This window comes from Limanda limanda, chromosome 16, assembly GCF_963576545.1.
Source record: "Limanda limanda chromosome 16, fLimLim1.1, whole genome shotgun sequence".
In the NCBI taxonomy this organism is placed as follows: Eukaryota; Metazoa; Chordata; class Actinopteri; order Pleuronectiformes; family Pleuronectidae; genus Limanda; species Limanda limanda.
In genome coordinates, this window is record NC_083651.1 from 21,953,601 (window position 1) to 21,971,426 (window position 17,826).

The 17,826-nt window shown below is 40.7% G+C and overlaps 2 long non-coding RNA genes across 2 annotated transcripts; one reads left to right on the forward strand and one right to left on the reverse strand.

Moving 5' to 3' along the window:
• The first annotated feature begins 475 nt into the window (after positions 1-475).
• LOC133021737 (uncharacterized) lies at positions 476-2,974 on the forward strand. The gene is made up of 5 exons (XR_009682978.1): positions 476-549; positions 970-1,111; positions 1,732-1,818; positions 2,413-2,571; positions 2,768-2,974. It is a non-coding gene; the product is annotated as an uncharacterized LOC133021737 (long non-coding RNA).
• A 1,389-nt stretch (positions 2,975-4,363) lies between these two features.
• Positions 4,364-6,862, reverse strand: LOC133021725 (uncharacterized). Its single transcript, XR_009682973.1, has 5 exons — positions 6,789-6,862; positions 6,227-6,368; positions 5,520-5,606; positions 4,767-4,925; positions 4,364-4,570 (listed from the first exon to the last, which is right to left on the reverse strand). It is a non-coding gene; the product is annotated as an uncharacterized LOC133021725 (long non-coding RNA).
• Between the last annotated feature and the right edge of the window lie 10,964 nt (positions 6,863-17,826).

Consider the following 17,826-nt stretch of genomic DNA (forward strand, 5'->3'; position numbering starts at 1 on the left):
ACGTGACTCCCGAGTCCCGTCTACGGAAAGGAAAACATGGCGGACAGTCCTTGTTTTTTCAGATAAAAATATGATTTTGTAACTTAGTCTGGGCATAAAAATACATTCTGACACCATTTCTAGCGAGAAATGTGGTCTTTGCTTCCACAGTCTTCAGCCAGTTCGTGCTTATGATATATATTTTAATAGTTATCACGAATGTTTTTTTCGTTGCTATGATGGTTGCTATGGACGCTGCCATGCCGAGAACCACGTCGTAGCGTGCTGTTTAAATCACCGTCCCTGCGTGGTGTCGTTCAGTGCTCGTGAATGTTATTCATGTTAAATAATATTAATATTTGAGGCTAGATTACACCTCTAATGCGGAGGATCCTGCGAGTCTGTTCATACGGAGGCGGACACGAGTATGACACCGGAACGAGTCCGCCACCGGACCGAGTCCGCCACCGGAAATAACGTGTGGCTGTCAACATCCGGTCCCTTTAACTAGAAGCTGCGTCATACACACGGAGCATTTGGGAGACCACGATGTCGTCTTCCTTCTGTCAGGTAAGTAGTTTATTGTTTTTAAAGATCGTTACGATCTAGGTTCACAGTCCGAGTGCTGAGACAGCGGATGTGGAGTCCGTCGATACCCACAATGGATGCTTTTCTTCAGCTAATATGCCATTGTTAGCCACATGCTTCAGCCCACGGTAGCATGTGATTACCTGGGAGGTGAAAACATGGTTATTCAAACCAGTTCAAGATGCTTAGCTCATCATTGAGGGACGCTACAATATAAATATAAACATGAATTTGATTTATGAATGCTTTAGATTAATAAGGAGCGTATTTCTCTACCAATACTTCACAATAACAGATCAATTTGGTTTAATGTATAGAATGTAATATGACAATAATGTTTTCATGTTATGGAGTTGCGATTCATTTTATAAAACAATTCCTATGTTCTGTTTTTTAATCAAGGAGGATCCAAGTGAAGCTACAGGAGTATGATGAAGAGCAAGAAGGGCAGCCTGGAGAGAAAGAGGAGCCGGGTTGAGCCCACTACTCTCATCCACGTACCACGAGGAAGATGAGGGAGAGAAATTATCCTACCATTAAAGAGGTACTTTTAAGTTACATACCAGAAACACCATTTTATATAATGTGCCAAATATACATTTTTATTAAATCCCCAAAGTACGCTGGCTGAAATACAAGTTAATATCACACTGAAAGAGTTTTGATCAATCATGCTTCCCTGCTGTGGTTGTTCAACTGGGAAAACAACTTTTTCCACAGGAAGGCAAGTAAATTTAAGGAATGCTTGTGCAAAGTTTTCCTCTGTTATGTATAATGATGACCCCCATCAGACATTATGTTAGCAATATTTACACCTTTTCATTTATACTGTTTATTTCTGTCTACATGTGTGAATTTGCCTTCATTAGTTTCAGAAAAGAGCGATCATGTATCGGTCAGTGGGCGGCAGCCCAAGACTCCGCAAACTAGTCTTTAAGCAAAGTAGACGAAGGCATTGAGGTTGCGGCCTGCCATCATTATTATTTTGCTTAAGGGACTGAATATGTTTCATGCAGAAATATTAGCATTTCCCTTATATCTACCAAAACTGCTTGTTTCACAGACTGCAGTTTTGTTTTGATCCGATGTGGTGTGCAAATACCAACTGTATCTGCAATGGGTTGTTGGGCATTAATATTTGTAACTCTAATTTTGTTTTGACAGACTGTGCAAAGAATGTTGAGAACATCGCCACTCTACAGGAATACACAGTCCAGTAATGTGTGTCAGAAGTTCAGTAGTGAACGACAGGTACTGTGGAAAAATGTGTGTCATTGTTGTACAATGTCCTTTGACTCTGTTTACACAAGGTCAACACAAAAAGGTTTGATTGTAAACTGATATTGGTATGAATTCATGTTATACTCCTCTTCACAAGAAACAAACAATTTACAAAAAAACCCACTAGAATTACCGCACTGCGTTGTATGACTCCGCTAACCAGTGCAGTGTCCGTCTACATATTTCTACATATTTTCTCTCAAATAAATGTCACTGTAACCTCTTGACAACTGAAACCATAACATGAGGTCAGTGTAGCCTTGACCTTTTGACTTTAAGACAAATACACAGTTAGACAACCCGAAAACATGCAGTAATGCCTCCGGCGACTCGCTATTACAGAGGCATTAAAATGTTAAGTGTAGTAGACTGGATTTTATTGGTGTTACATTGGACATCTTGTATTGGTACACAAAAAATATATTTGGTTTCACATTTTAGATGGCATAAGCAGAGACATCAACTCAGGAAATGGATTTCTGCAGAAAAGAAAGCCTTGTATGTGTGTATATATACATACAAACACACTTTTAAAACGTTTTGTTTTTTATCATATATTCTCAGGTAGTACTGACGCATTTACGGAGATGGGACATGAGGGCCTTGTCTGCGTGCCCAAGAGAAGATTCCACAGAGTTCAAGCTGAGCAGGCTGCAGCAGGTTTGGAGGAATCCTCCTCTGAAGAGGAAACATGGCGAGGTTCTTCTCCACTGATGAAGAAATGTGAGTGCTGTGATTAGGTCAAATCTGCTAAAATGCTACTGTGGCTCCTGGGCCCTGCTATTAGCTTGGTGTTTGGTAGCTGTTAGCTTTAGCATATTTATTTTTTAGGGGCCTGTCTGACGTTTATGTTTTAAAAAAAAAAATCAGAGGGAACCATCTTCATAATTTAACACTATGGTTTCTTTGTGTCCTTCAGATCTTCTCAAGAGAAGCTGCCTCAGCTCCACGGTCCCTCCTGCAGCCTCCACTCCTGATGCTAACCCCCGGTCTCCATCACACCATCCGGGCAGACCTGGAGTCACAGAACTTTGTCCAGAGCTGCCGTCTGAGAATTGTTGATCATATAATTTTCAGCAGATGCCTTAATGTAATGTTTGTGCACAATAAATGACATTGATCATAACATATTGGTATTTCCTTGCAGTCATACACCATGATATTGGCAGATAAGATGTTGATTACATTAAAGCAGTGAATGCTCTGCTTTAAGCAACATAAACACACAATGATCCAATGGATTTGAAGTAGAATGGGCACGTTACATTCTGTAGAGAGTACCTCAGTAACGGAAGTCAGAAAATAACTTTATCTGAGGTTCAGTGAGTTATAGTCACAGCAAAGCACACAGGTCTTGTTGTCTAAGTGGCAACCATATCATATTGTTTAAGATGTGTAACATCAAGCTTGTGTATCAGGGCTAAATACATCCAGTCATAAGTAAGTTCACCCTCTTGTTAACACTAAAAGTAGGTGACCCAGATGTTTCACAATGCATTCTGATAAGGTCTTATGAGAAACATTCTTAACATTAAAGAAATGAACACAGAGGATAGCAATAGATGTTTCACTTTAAATCAGTAGCTGGTAATCGGCAGACTGACTTATTCAAACACATTAATACTACAATGAATGAGGCAGGGGTTTGCTATCAGAAATTATTTCTGGGACATTAATTAAAAAGATCTCCAGTATAAGCAAATGTGTTCTAAAATTGGTTTACATCCAAGTGAGAGGCTGTCCCATCTCATGGATTTAAGATATATATATTGTTTGTATTAGCTGTCCCTCAGTGAAGTACTTGCACTTCTTGAAAAGCTCTATATAAATAAGATGTATTATTGTTTATACATTGCCCTCTAGTATATGTTTTCCTAAGTCATTGTAGATATAGAAACAACAGTATGGTTCAGGTGACATAAAGTGGAAGGTGAAGGTCATTTCCATGAGCTCAAGAGAAACCTAATGTGACGATATAGTTGATTTCTGATAGGAAGCACCTGCCTCATTCATTGTAGTATTAATGTGTTTGAATAAGTCAGTCTGCCGATTACCAGCTACTGATTTAAAGTGAAACATCTATTGCTATCCTCTGTGTTCATTTCTTTAATGTTAAGAATGTTTCTCATAAGACCTTATCAGATTGCATTGTGAAACATCTGGGTCACCTACTTTTAGTGTTAACAAGAGGGTGAACTTACTTATGACTGGATGTATTTAGCCCTGATACACAAGCTTGATGTTACACATCTTAAACAATATGATATGGTTGCCACTTAGACAACAAGACCTGTGTGCTTTGCTGTGACTATAACTCACTGAACCTCAGATAAAGTTATTTTCTGACTTCCGTTACTGAGGTACTCTCTACAGAATGTAACGTGCCCATTCTACTTCAAATCCATTGGATCATTGTGTGTTTATGTTGCTTAAAGCAGAGCATTCACTGCTTTAATGTAATCAACATCTTATCTGCCAATATCATGGTGTATGACTGCAAGGAAATACCAATATGTTATGATCAATGTCATTTATTGTGCACAAACATTACATTAAGGCATCTGCTGAAAATTATATGATCAACAATTCTCAGACGGCAGCTCTGGACAAAGTTCTGTGACTCCAGGTCTGCCCGGATGGTGTGATGGAGACCGGGGGTTAGCATCAGGAGTGGAGGCTGCAGGAGGGACCGTGGAGCTGAGGCAGCTTCTCTTGAGAAGATCTGAAGGACACAAAGAAACCATAGTGTTAAATTATGAAGATGGTTCCCTCTGATTTTTTTTTTTAAAACATAAACGTCAGACAGGCCCCTAAAAAATAAATATGCTAAAGCTAACAGCTACCAAACACCAAGCTAATAGCAGGGCCCAGGAGCCACAGTAGCATTTTAGCAGATTTGACCTAATCACAGCACTCACATTTCTTCATCAGTGGAGAAGAACCTCGCCATGTTTCCTCTTCAGAGGAGGATTCCTCCAAACCTGCTGCAGCCTGCTCAGCTTGAACTCTGTGGAATCTTCTCTTGGGCACGCAGACAAGGCCCTCATGTCCCATCTCCGTAAATGCGTCAGTACTACCTGAGAATATATGATAAAAAACAAAACGTTTTAAAAGTGTGTTTGTATGTATATATACACACATACAAGGCTTTCTTTTCTGCAGAAATCCATTTCCTGAGTTGATGTCTCTGCTTATGCCATCTAAAATGTGAAACCAAATATATTTTTTGTGTACCAATACAAGATGTCCAATGTAACACCAATAAAATCCAGTCTACTACACTTAACATTTTAATGCCTCTGTAATAGCGAGTCGCCGGAGGCATTACTGCATGTTTTCGGGTTGTCTAACTGTGTATTTGTCTTAAAGTCAAAAGGTCAAGGCCACACTGACCTCATGTTATGGTTTCAGTTGTCAAGAGGTTACAGTGACATTTATATGAGAGAAAATATGTAGAAATATGTAGACGGACACTGCACTGGTTAGCGGAGTCATACAACGCAGTGCGGTAATTCTAGTGTTTTTTTTTGTAAATTGTTGGTTTCTTGTGAAGAGGAGTATAACATGAATTCATACCAATATCAGTTTACAATCAAACCTTTTTGTGTTGACCTTGTGTAAACAGAGTCAAAGGACATTGTACAACAATGACACACATTTTTCCACAGTACCTGTCGTTCACTACTGAACTTCTGACACACATTACTGGACTGTGTATTCCTGTAGAGTGGCGATGTTCTCAACATTCTTTGCACAGTCTGTCAAAACAAAATTAGAGTTACAAATATTAATGCCCAACAACCCATTGCAGATACAGTTGGTATTTGCACACCACATCGGATCAAAACAAAACTGCAGTCTGTGAAACAAGCAGTTTTGGTAGATATAAGGGAAATGCTAATATTTCTGCATGAAACATATTCAGTCCCTTAAGCAAAATAATAATGATGGCAGGCCGCAACCTCAATGCCTTCGTCTACTTTGCTTAAAGACTAGTTTGCGGAGTCTTGGGCTGCCGCCCACTGACCGATACATGATCGCTCTTTTCTGAAACTAATGAAGGCAAATTCACACATGTAGACAGAAATAAACAGTATAAATGAAAAGGTGTAAATATTGCTAACATAATGTCTGATGGGGGTCATCATTATACATAACAGAGGAAAACTTTGCACAAACATTCCTTAAATTTACTTGCCTTCCTGTGGAAAAAGTTGTTTTCCCAGTTGAACAACCACAGCAGGGAAGCATGATTGATCAAAACTCTTTCAGTGTGATATTAACTTGTATTTCAGCCAGCGTACTTTGGGGATTTAATAAAAATGTATATTTGGCACATTATATAAAATGGTGTTTCTGGTATGTAACTTAAAAGTACCTCTTTAATGGTAGGATAATTTCTCTCCCTCATCTTCCTCGTGGTACGTGGATGAGAGTAGTGGGCTCAACCCGGCTCCTCTTTCTCTCCAGGCTGCCCTTCTTGCTCTTCATCATACTCCTGTAGCTTCACTTGGATCCTCCTTGATTAAAAAACAGAACATAGGAATTGTTTAATAAAATGAATCGCAACTCCATAACATGAAAACATTATTGTCATATTACATTCTATACATTAAACCAAATTGATCTGTTATTGTGAAGTATTGGTAGAGAAATACGCTCCTTATTAATCTAAAGCATTCATAAATCAAATTCATGTTTATATTTATATTGTAGCGTCCCTCAATGATGAGCTAAGCATCTTGAACTGGTTTGAATAACCATGTTTTCACCTCCCAGGTAATCACATGCTACCGTGGGCTGAAGCATGTGGCTAACAATGGCATATTAGCTGAAGAAAAGCATCCATTGTGGGTATCGACGGACTCCACATCCGCTGTCTCAGCACTCGGACTGTGAACCTAGATCGTAACGATCTTTAAAAACAATAAACTACTTACCTGACAGAAGGAAGACGACATCGTGGTCTCCCAAATGCTCCGTGTGTATGACGCAGCTTCTAGTTAAAGGGACCGGATGTTGACAGCCACACGTTATTTCCGGTGGCGGACTCGGTCCGGTGGCGGACTCGGTCCGGTGTCACACTCGTGTCCGCCTCCGTATGAACAGACTCGCAGGATCCTCCGCATTAGAGGTGTAATCTAGCCTCAAATATTAATATTATTTAACATGAATAACATTCACGAGCACTGAACGACACCACGCAGGGACGGTGATTTAAACAGCACGCTACGACGTGGTTCTCGGCATGGCAGCGTCCATAGCAACCATCATAGCAACGAAAAAAACATTCGTGATAACTATTAAAATATATATCATAAGCACGAACTGGCTGAAGACTGTGGAAGCAAAGACCACATTTCTCGCCAGAAATGGTGTCAGAATGTATTTTTATGCCCAGACTAAGTTACAAAATCATATTTTTATCTGAAAAAACAAGGACTGTCATCCATGTTTTCCTTTCCGTAGACGGGAACTCGGGAGTCACGTGACGTGAAAACACGTCAATGCAAAACAATGGGCGGACCAAACGTTTCCATCTCACAATCTGATAGGCCAGATTGTGAGATGGAAACGTTTGTCCAATTGGACCAACGTTCCCACTGAACGTTTCCTGATGAGACTGGGTTGAGGAGGGGGGCACTTTCAAACTATTTGAAACATGTCATCTAAGGATGGAGTGTTCATTAGGTGAGCATTAAGCTGTTCACTAGGTTTATTTCTGTGATTTTGAGGGATCTGGATATACTGTAACAGATTTTATTACACAACCCATTTAATTGCCCATGATCTCCTTTCAGGATCCGTTCAACTATAAGGCTGCTAGTTTTCAATATTTCTTCTTAGTTTCAACAAATCCAATGAAAACGTTTTAAAGCATCAATATTTCAGTTCTCCTGGCTCTCAGCGGCCATATCTGTTCATTCCTACTGATGATCTAACTCCAGATTTATGAACTTATTTTATTAAAATGATTGGTTTCTGAGTGGGGGGTTACTCAAAGGAAAAGGGATAATAGTACTTTGGTGGAAGATTATGTTCAGTGCTGTGTTTATGGCCCAGGACAGTGTTACCAGAAAGATAAACTGAAGGAACAAGGTACAACTTGATATCTAAGCAATGGATTTCTATGAACTTCACGTGTGAGGCGATGTGTCACTAACTGTGTGATGTTGATGAAGATGATCAATCCTGAGCCAATCCTTCATGCAAGCAGGGATGTTAATGTCTTCATGGCTTTGTGTCAGCCACATCCCCTAATTTATTCAATTACACTTGATTGCCATTCACGTTTCTGGCTGTGTACCATTGTGTGTAAACAACAAACCCACCCACACACACACAGATGTAACACTAATCCCTTTCAACAACCGCCACATTCTCTGGAAAGAACATTTTATATAACGTGAGCGCATTGGCAAGGAGACCTCACCTCAGTCTTAACAGTTTCAAAGTATATATCAGTGCGTTAAAAAGGTGTGTGTGAGTGTGTGTGTGTGTGTGGGAGCATTAGCCTGATAGTTTTGGCTGCCCAGGGCCTGTGGTCTTTAGAAGCTTGTATTCTACTGATGTTACCATTCCCCCTATTTCTCCATCCAGCTCTCCATCTCTCAGTATATTCGCCTGCAGTCTCTCTCTCTCTCTCTCTCTCTCTGTCCTTGTGCATGTCGTGAACAGCAGATGAGCATTCATTCCAACAACTCGAGAAACCTCACATTCATAATAATGTGCTGCAGGAGATAATTTTCTATGAAATCCAGCTCCATCTTCACACTTTCTGACTTACCGATTTAAAATGCTTACTGTTCTTTAAAGATGAAAGTGAAAGTACATTTAACCAGGCCACGAAACACTTAAATCAGCTGTCCACACTGACACGTGGATTCAGAATATCTCTTACAAGTTAAATTTAGCTACACGAAAAATACTGACAAGAATAAACAGAGTGTTTGATGTCTTGGCTACCTGCCTCAATGGCAAACAGAACTGACAGACCCAACCCAGATACAATTTCAAGCTGCACTTATCTTGCCGGAATGTTTTTAATGCAACGACACATCCTGGCAGTTTTTAAACATGGATGAACGATCAGTGATCATCTGGTTTAGTGTGATGCGCAGTCAAAGTCCAAGAGACAGAAGAAGCTGCATGAAAAACAATAAAATTATGGTTCCTCCTCTGATGCCAAGACTTGTGAGGAACCCAACCAACATCACATGAACATCTCTGTTGTGCGTCTGAACAGCTGGATGCTGCTATCAGCTTTTATCAATCACATATCACCCTTTCTCCCTGACACCCAGGGTGAGAGGACCAGTGTTTGCAGGTCTTCCTTGTGATGACCCATCTGCTGCCTATTGATTCATCGTGCTTTTCACAGTATTAGTGGTACTTTGTTATTTCAATCCAACATGCTGCAGCAGGCTGTATGACGTGTGCCTCCATGCTCGTTTGCAGTGGCACTAGATCCAGTTTCTCTGCTTCTTTGCATCTAATTGGGACAGGCTGCGTGTCTCCAAACAATGGGATAATGACTGGCGCTGTCTGGTGTCGTGTGCGGGTGCTGAGTGGCTTCTGGCCAAGCGCCAGAGCCTTGGAATAGGAATCACTCCTTGCACAAATGTGGCAGAGTTTCCAGTGCCAGTGCATGATGGTGCTTATTGGTTATCCACATCACCTCCTGGGCCCTGAGGGGGTTTGAGGTTGGTTGGTGCTATAACTGCGTAATTGTTTACTTTCTATTTCATGAGGCTTGGGTTTATATTTTTTTATATTTCTGTAGTTAAATGTACTGGCTTATCAGTCTGTTGGTACCTTGAAAGTTGGAAAAGTATTTGTTTCTAAGCCTATGTTCCCCCCCGTGTTTGCTTGGATTTTATCTGGGTACCTGCCGTCCTCCCACAGTCCAAATAAACCAAGATTGCGGTGAAGTTATTTGGAGACTTTAAATTGAGCGTATGTGTGAATATGAAAGTGAATGGTTTTATGCTGGCTCTGTGAGACACTGGCGATCTGTCCAGATTGCAACCTGCCTTCCGCCCAATGTCAGCTGGGATTGCCTCCAGATAAGGGGTGTAGGACATTTATGGATGTTTGAGGCAACACAGGACTAGTTAGCTCTTATATACAGCCACTAAGTTCCTGTAGGATGTGGTTTCCATAATATCAAATAGTCAATTATGAATAAGCATCAAGCAGTGAAGAAATGGCCCCACATAATTAACTATAGTCATTTTGGCTAATCATAGGTCATTTGTTTAGGTTTGTGTTATGAATTGGGTTTAGTATTGTATTGTTTAATTATAGCACACAGAATGCAAGACTGCCCTCATGAAAGGAAAAATAATATTTCCAAATAAAAAACAAGTCAACAGGCTACAGAGCCAGCTCTGTGCACAATGCCTCGGCCGGCTCCTATAAATGAAATAGGGATGAGAGGATTAGGCTCTTTCGTCTTTCATATATAGAAACGTGGAGCCCTGCAGATTCCCTTTCAAATAGCTTTCTACCTCCCGGGGCAGAACTTTTCCTCGGCTCATAAATCATTTATTTCTTAATCGGATATTTAGAGTTCCCTGAAAATGGTTAAAAAATAGAGCTCTGTGAGGGTTTATGGTGAATGTGACCACAGACATTTGTGACCAATTAGAGCAATAAGTGTTTACAATCACATTTATTTTCTTTGAACCAGAAAGCACTTCGGGTTAGGGTTAAGGTTTAAACTATAAACTACCGTGCTAATGCTTTAGTGTGAAATACAGCTGTTGTCAGGGCAAACACGCGGTCAGATGTAAATGTGACATGCTTTCACCCACTAACAATTTATTTCTCTGCTAAAGTCTGCATGTCAATTCACACTTCCCACTCATACAAGTCCCAGGAACTTCTTTGGACAGAAACTGAAACGTATAAAGATGTGAGATGATGAGCTTATTAACACTTAACACTACACGTTTCAAATGGAAAAGTCTCACACATCCACACACGGATGGTGTACACGATCTGCAGGGAGATGAATCAGATCGTTATTGAATTTCCTTGTTATTTAACATGCTCAAATAGTGAAAATGTATTACCCCAGGTCTTACCCTTTCATCAAAGGAATTTCTCAATAAGCTGTAGGCATGATGTTTTATTAAAATCTGAGCACATTAAAAATGTAATTGACTTTCATTGGCTCTGTGTCATCCATTTACAGTCCCATCAGTTCAGCTGCAGTATCTAGTTACTGAAGCGATTTCCAGTCCATAGACGAGGTGATGTATGATTGAATTGCCTAATCAGGCATGCGTAATTTGATCGTATATAAGTGACAGCTATGGATTATAATTAACAAGTATAAAAAGTAGGCTTGGCCCGATGGATCTCCACTATAATTCTAGTTTTGAATGCGTTTTTACACCTGCCAAATGGTAGAGACTTTCATCAAGTTTATCGGTCATAGCTGATACGATGAACAACCTGCTCATTTGTATAATGGAGAAACTGCAGTTTTCTACACTGTATTGCCGGTTAAAATAGTGTTTGCTAATGATTATGAGCTTAATAAACCTATAATCCCCCACATCTACAATGTCATCCACTATTACAATGTTTCTCCTTAGTCCACTTAAGTTGCCATAACTCTTATCGCTATGGTGAAAAGTTAGATGGAACACAACAAATAGTTTCTGACGTGTTTACTACCCACGGCTTACGAGTACCTATCTAAGTTTTTCTTCCTTTCTGTGGCATTTTTACAATCAGCAGAGTCCATAGCACCAATTTATGAACACTAATCACGAAAATAAAGAGGAACATTCTGTGAAGCTTGGAGACTTCTTCAGCTCAAGGCTGGTACGTTGTAACCTTGGTAGGTAACACATCCTCCAAGCTCTGGTCCAATAGCTCTCATCCAGAGCAAACACTTGGCTGCTTCTGCTTTCATTAACAGTAACAGCATGTGCTGTCTTCACTGTGAAAAAAAAAAAAAAAGAGATAACAAAACGCAACACAACAAGAATATTTATACATCATTAAAGATGAAGTGGGTGTTAACTCGTTTTGCAAATGAGCAACTCATGTCTTGCTATATATACATAAACGTAATACTGCACTGTTTTGTTCAACCAACACAGCGGATACAGTATGTGACTCACTCACTTAGGAGGTGGTTGTTTGTGTCACGCAAACAATTTTCTGTCAGGAAACAACAGAAATCTGTCGTTTGCATCTTTAACTTTCACACTCATAATGCGTGTATGCCAAAGCTCTGACATGCAAAGATACACACTGTGCAAGGTGCAAGCTCCTGCTTTCCAGCATGTTGGCTCAACAAACATTGTAAGTATATTAATAGTCTGCTGATATTACTAGAACTGTAAATATGAAAGGGTTATTATCACTGGCACTGCATTGCAGCTACACAAACCCCTTTCAATATAAAATATAAACATGGGATCCTAACTCTTAAATCACTCATTAAGTAGTGAGACATTGGTGGGTTCAAAACTTCACCTTAAAGGGACTCTCACCTTTGTTGCATTTGAGAATTACAGCACATTCAAATCATCCCGCCTTCCTCCAATGCCCCACCCCCTCGTTCCCATCCGCTGTGTTTTTTTGAAGAAACTTTATTTACAAGCAGACTTACAACCTACTGCCTCCGCGCACGCACGTGAGATTTTGTTTACCAAAGCAATGGATTCGGATTCAGAAGCACCGGTAAGTTATATACATTTACATTCACATATATATATATATATATATATAAGGACACGCCTTGATGACGCGGGCCCGAATGCGCCACAAGAAGCAGACGGAAAACCTGCATGTCCATGCAGCAAACAGACAGGTCTGTCGGCCAATAAGGTCCTTCGGTCCGAAGAATTTTATTGGTTGAAGTTTTCACTAAATATTATGAGAGTGAAATAATTGTTTGTTTTTACTCCTGGTGGGTCTGTCTTGTATTTTAGAGTGTCATTACCTTATTAATACCAATTTAACCTTATCCAAAAAAAGTGTAAAAATGCAACAAAGGTGAGAGTCCCTTTAAAGATATTCAAATTACAATAAGTACATTAACTCAGCTGCTCTGCACGTGCAGTTTCCAAGTGCTTGTTATTTCGATACAACAGCGTGATGCATTTATGCAGTACATCTTAGAGAAGACTTGTATTTGAATTAAAACAATTCCACAAATCATACAATGACCTTCTAAAATGTGATTGAAAATTCTACGACACTCTTACATACATACGATACATATTCATAAGAACTAAAACAATATAAACAAATGAGCTGCAAGAGGTGATCTGCTCACACATCACTGTGCCCGCAACACTAATTAAATATGTACAGCGACACGACACTCAAAATGTGTTAATTCTGCATAATGCGTGCTTGTTTCAAAAATTCCACGTAATGATGTGTAAAGATTTAACGGCCTTTCACACAACACTGCTGTGTGTGGACCTGACACTTTGGCTTTGTTACTAAATGTGTAGCTTGTGCTGTTATTACTACAGTTTCTAATTAAATAAGCCAAGAATGAAGCATGTAACTACTAAAAATAATGCAGTTGTTTCTCACTGATTAAAAGAAGTTGATTATTTTTTACGACTGAGGTGACAGATGACAACACCCCAGACAGATGCTGTGACATCGGGGTGTTGCTAGGTTACAAGTTCATTGGTTGTAAATGCATCGCGATCGCAATGCGATGCAATTTCTCTCAGCACAATACTGTGCTGAACCTAATTGTTCACCACTTTGCATTGGGTCTATTTCTCATACAGTAGTGTAAAAAGAACGATGAGTCTTTCCCATACCGTGCAAAAGACAAACGTTAGCCCGGCTTACTGTTGATCAGACACATTACATAATGTGTCAGTTTGAAACTCCTTGCGTTTTTAGCGTGCACAGTGAACAATTTTGTTACAGCTCTTTCAAGTTCCTGTCTTAACGTTGCAGTCAGAGGTGGATGAAGCGTAGCGGAAAAAATCGTTTGTTCTTTGTGCCACTGTCTCTGAGGATAGACTGGGTTTTGTCACTGTCGTAGGCGAGCAGGGGGAAATACAGGCAGTCAAGTTGAAGCCACAGATGGTCTGTGAATCTAAATTAGTCCGTCCATTGATTTGTTGGTTTGCTATAACTGACAGATGGCGCATCTGCATGTAACCTGATGAACAAACTAAGCCATCAGTGTTATTTATTACCTGCCGTCCTATGGTGGCCGGTATTGTTTTCACTGTGTGTGTGTGTGTCTGTGTGTGTCTGGTGTTTGTGTCTTTGTCATTATGGCAAAATGTGGTGCTGGAGACACCTGCTGCTGCCGAATTACCACAGAGCCAGTTTTGAGTTCTGTGGCAGATGTTTATGTGTCTGCGGACAGATTTAGTCACCGCCACACTGTCATGATACTTAACAGTTATGTAGCTGAGAGGGAAATGAAGGACAGGTTTTGAAGATGGACGACTCATGAGTACTAGTGTAATAATGTAATAATGTAATAATGACTACTGAGTACTTGTTGGTTCGAGTGGCAACAGGTTGATGGGCAGTGCGGCTGGTTTGATCCCTAACCCTAACCCTAACCCTAACCCTAACCCTAACCATATCAAGATGGCCTGCGGTAATTTATTATTCCTTCATAAATTGTGAATGTACATGTCTAGTGGTCCATGTCATAAAAACATAAAATATGTATTTAAAACACAACAGGTTTATTGTTACTGACTGTGGATGACGCTTGTACCACGCAAAATACACAAAAATCCCCCAAAACGAAAAGAAAACCAACACCTCCGTGTGACATAGAAGACACAGTCAAAGATGTCTACAGATACATCACTTCCTGCCCCCGGCTGCTTCGTCTCTCGCCTGAATAACGTGGAGGATTTGTTGCCGTTGTGAACACGTTTGTGCAAAGAACCTCCCGCTGGGTTGTGCATGTGTGAATGAGGCAAACTGCAGGTAATCTCCGTAGCCAATTCCCCGGGTTTTACCCTCCGGTCATGTCTGAAAAGGGCTGTAGTGTCTCAGGTCAGAAGTGAAGGGGCAAGTGTGTCCCTGTGCATAGTAAAGAGTGAAATAGCTGAATGTTCCCTGGGCGACTGTGTGCAGAGTTCTATCTGTACTGCAGGTCCAACAGGAGGTGGCTGTTGTGCTTCTCTGGTGCCTCAGGTGTGCCTCCTCTGGGTGTGTTGATTTGTCCACTAAAAAGGAAGTTAACCCCCCCGCCCGTCTGGAGTGCTAGTCTCTCCCCACGGCATCGAGACTCCTCCCCATGAGTCTCCTTTTCCACCTGTCGTTCATCCACTGTATCTTACTCCTCTCATCAGTGGTATTCAGCAGCGTGTGATCACACCAATACCTTCTGTCTCAAGTCTGTACAGTGTTCGGGTTGTGTGGGATCACATTGTTCAATCATAATGAACCTTACTCATCAACGTTTTGACGATGAGGCTTTGGGCTTTGGCAGGAAAAATACAGCACTGTCACTGTGCAGCAAATTGTTCAGGCTCTATTACTTTCCTGTAGTATTTTTTGGATAGCATTCTCCCTTCCATTGAACTGTATCTCAGGTATTTTCAAAAGAGGATGGAGACCTGCATGTTTCACCATTCCAGTGCACGTCCTGTAGTATTTGGTGAAACATGAGGCGGTAACACACTTTGCAGCTGAACCAAACTGAAGGAAGGGATTTTCAATAAGCTGCGGTGAAAGCACCTCAAACTGCATTTGCTCCAGTTCTGTAAAGATTGAATAATGTCCTGTTGATCTGTATTTACACGTGTCACATTTGGCTCTTTTGGACGTGTTACCTCCTGGACCAGGATTTTCTTCTGCAAACACATTGACAAAATGCCTTTATGGGCTTTATCTGGAGCAGTATCAGCCGTAAGACCCTCTATGAGCTGCTTTGAATTTCAATAAAGATAGATTCCACCACATAAATCAGTATTCATGGCCTATATATATGATTAATATCATGCATGTGCTTGTGCTTGCTGTATTACAAGAATATTGTCCTGTTGGAATGATGGAACGCTGCAATTTCTATAATGGAATAACAAAAGGCTGCCGTCGAGGAAAGTGAAGATCGAGACAAAGTAGGCGAAACATTGTCTTTCCAATTTTATCCTGCTCTCCAACAATATTCTGCCTCCGCATCGGTGACGGTCTTAAACCAGAAGCTTAACTCCTAAGCTGAACCAGAGAGGTGAGCAGCAACCAGTCGCTGACTGATTGGACCTGTCAGCCCTCAAAACATTTGATTGCGTTTGGCCGCGGTGAGGCCTCGTGCTTTCCCAAAGAGATCCAGCCTAGGGCTCTCTCTGCAGAGACGGAGTGTTCATAAAGTCCCACTTTCAGCGTTGCCTTTCTGCTTCCTCTCTTATCCGGGAGGCACAATCAGATAAGCGCCTCGCCCCAACAAAGGAGATAGAGCACTCACGCTGCGAGTCCATATGTCACACAGCATCTTCCCACCCAGAAGTTGATAGAGCAACAATTACACCTTTAGAGCGAAAGGTTAAATATTCTTTTAAATTGTTATCAATGTCTCCTATCGTCCCCGAGGGTTTTCTATCGAAAGTGCCGGATTTCATTTTGACAGAGTTCGAATGGAAGAACATTTGTTATGAGTTAAGAGTCATTCTGCCAGATTACACTCTATTAGGCATTTATTCAGCGGGACCGTGTTATCAGCAAATTTCTCCCGAATATAACTTTCGAGCCGAGGCAAAGATTTAATATTTTATACATCTTAACTAAAAAATGAAGACGAAGAAAACTGTGCAACAGGGTTCTAGTAACCTTTGAGCATGCAGATTGGCAAGTGTCGAGGCTCAGTGGGCGTTTTAAAAGAATTATGACTCAAATTGTTCAAAAAGCTTTTTTTCGCTTTATTGATCTGCGAAGTAGCCCGGGGTTGTTAGTGGGGAAGGCAGCTGCTGGAGTTTGTTTGTATCATTTCAGATCATCACCAGTGGAACAGAGCTCCAAAAGGTCCGATATAGTTGACTCTGGAATCGCTGGCACGGCTCAAACAAACCGCCGAATTATTTAGCGTGTCAGGGGGAGCAGTCTGAGACGAGTCAGCACAATGCCAGACATGGACGACTGTGTCAGCAAAGACAAACCAGGGTCACGAGTTGAGGCTCAGCAACAAAACCAGACAGATACTTAACAGAATAGCCGAGAAAAAGCTGCGTGAAAAGCACTTGTGTCGAGATACCTCATTATTTGATGGCTACGCTGTAAATAAAAATGAATATGATGCTGGATACCACGCTGCATGTAAACAGTATAGTTATCATTATATAACTGCTCCTTGTTCCTGTGGTCTTTATGTCTCAAAAAGCTGCTCAAGGACATTATGCTCAAAGACTTCAACAGCTAATCAAGGCTCCGGGAACCGTGGAGCGGAGTTATTCTCAGAGAAGCTCATGTTTAATGAATGGCAGCTGCTCCCGGTTTAATTGCATGTTTATGTGTACAGCAGCATCATTTCCATAATATCACACCCAGATCACCCAGTGTTTTCCGGATCTATAGTTCATCTTGTTTTTTCTTTAGTTGCTCTGCTTTCGCAGGGCACGAGCTGTATTTGTGTCAGAGCTCTGTTGTACTAGTGTGCTTGATTTCACTGAAAGAGTTTTAAGTGTAATACTCTCTCTTTATATAATCTTTCTGGTAAAATAACATATTATTTGGAGAAACCAAGGGGAAGCTGAGCTGAAATAATGAGGCTATGATCCGATTTAGGTGCAACTGTTCTTTTCATCATTCGTGTAATTAAATATGATGGAAACTTTGTAGAGATGAAACAACAAAATTCAAATTTTGCCTCTTTGACAAACCTCTAGATTCCGTTTTTCATCTTTGCTGGATTGCTTTTGTTTCGTAGAATCAATTTGAAAGATTTCCAGTTATTGCATCTGCTCCGCACCTTCTGTTTTTAGATTTCAGTTTGCAGCGTGAAGTCTGCTGATC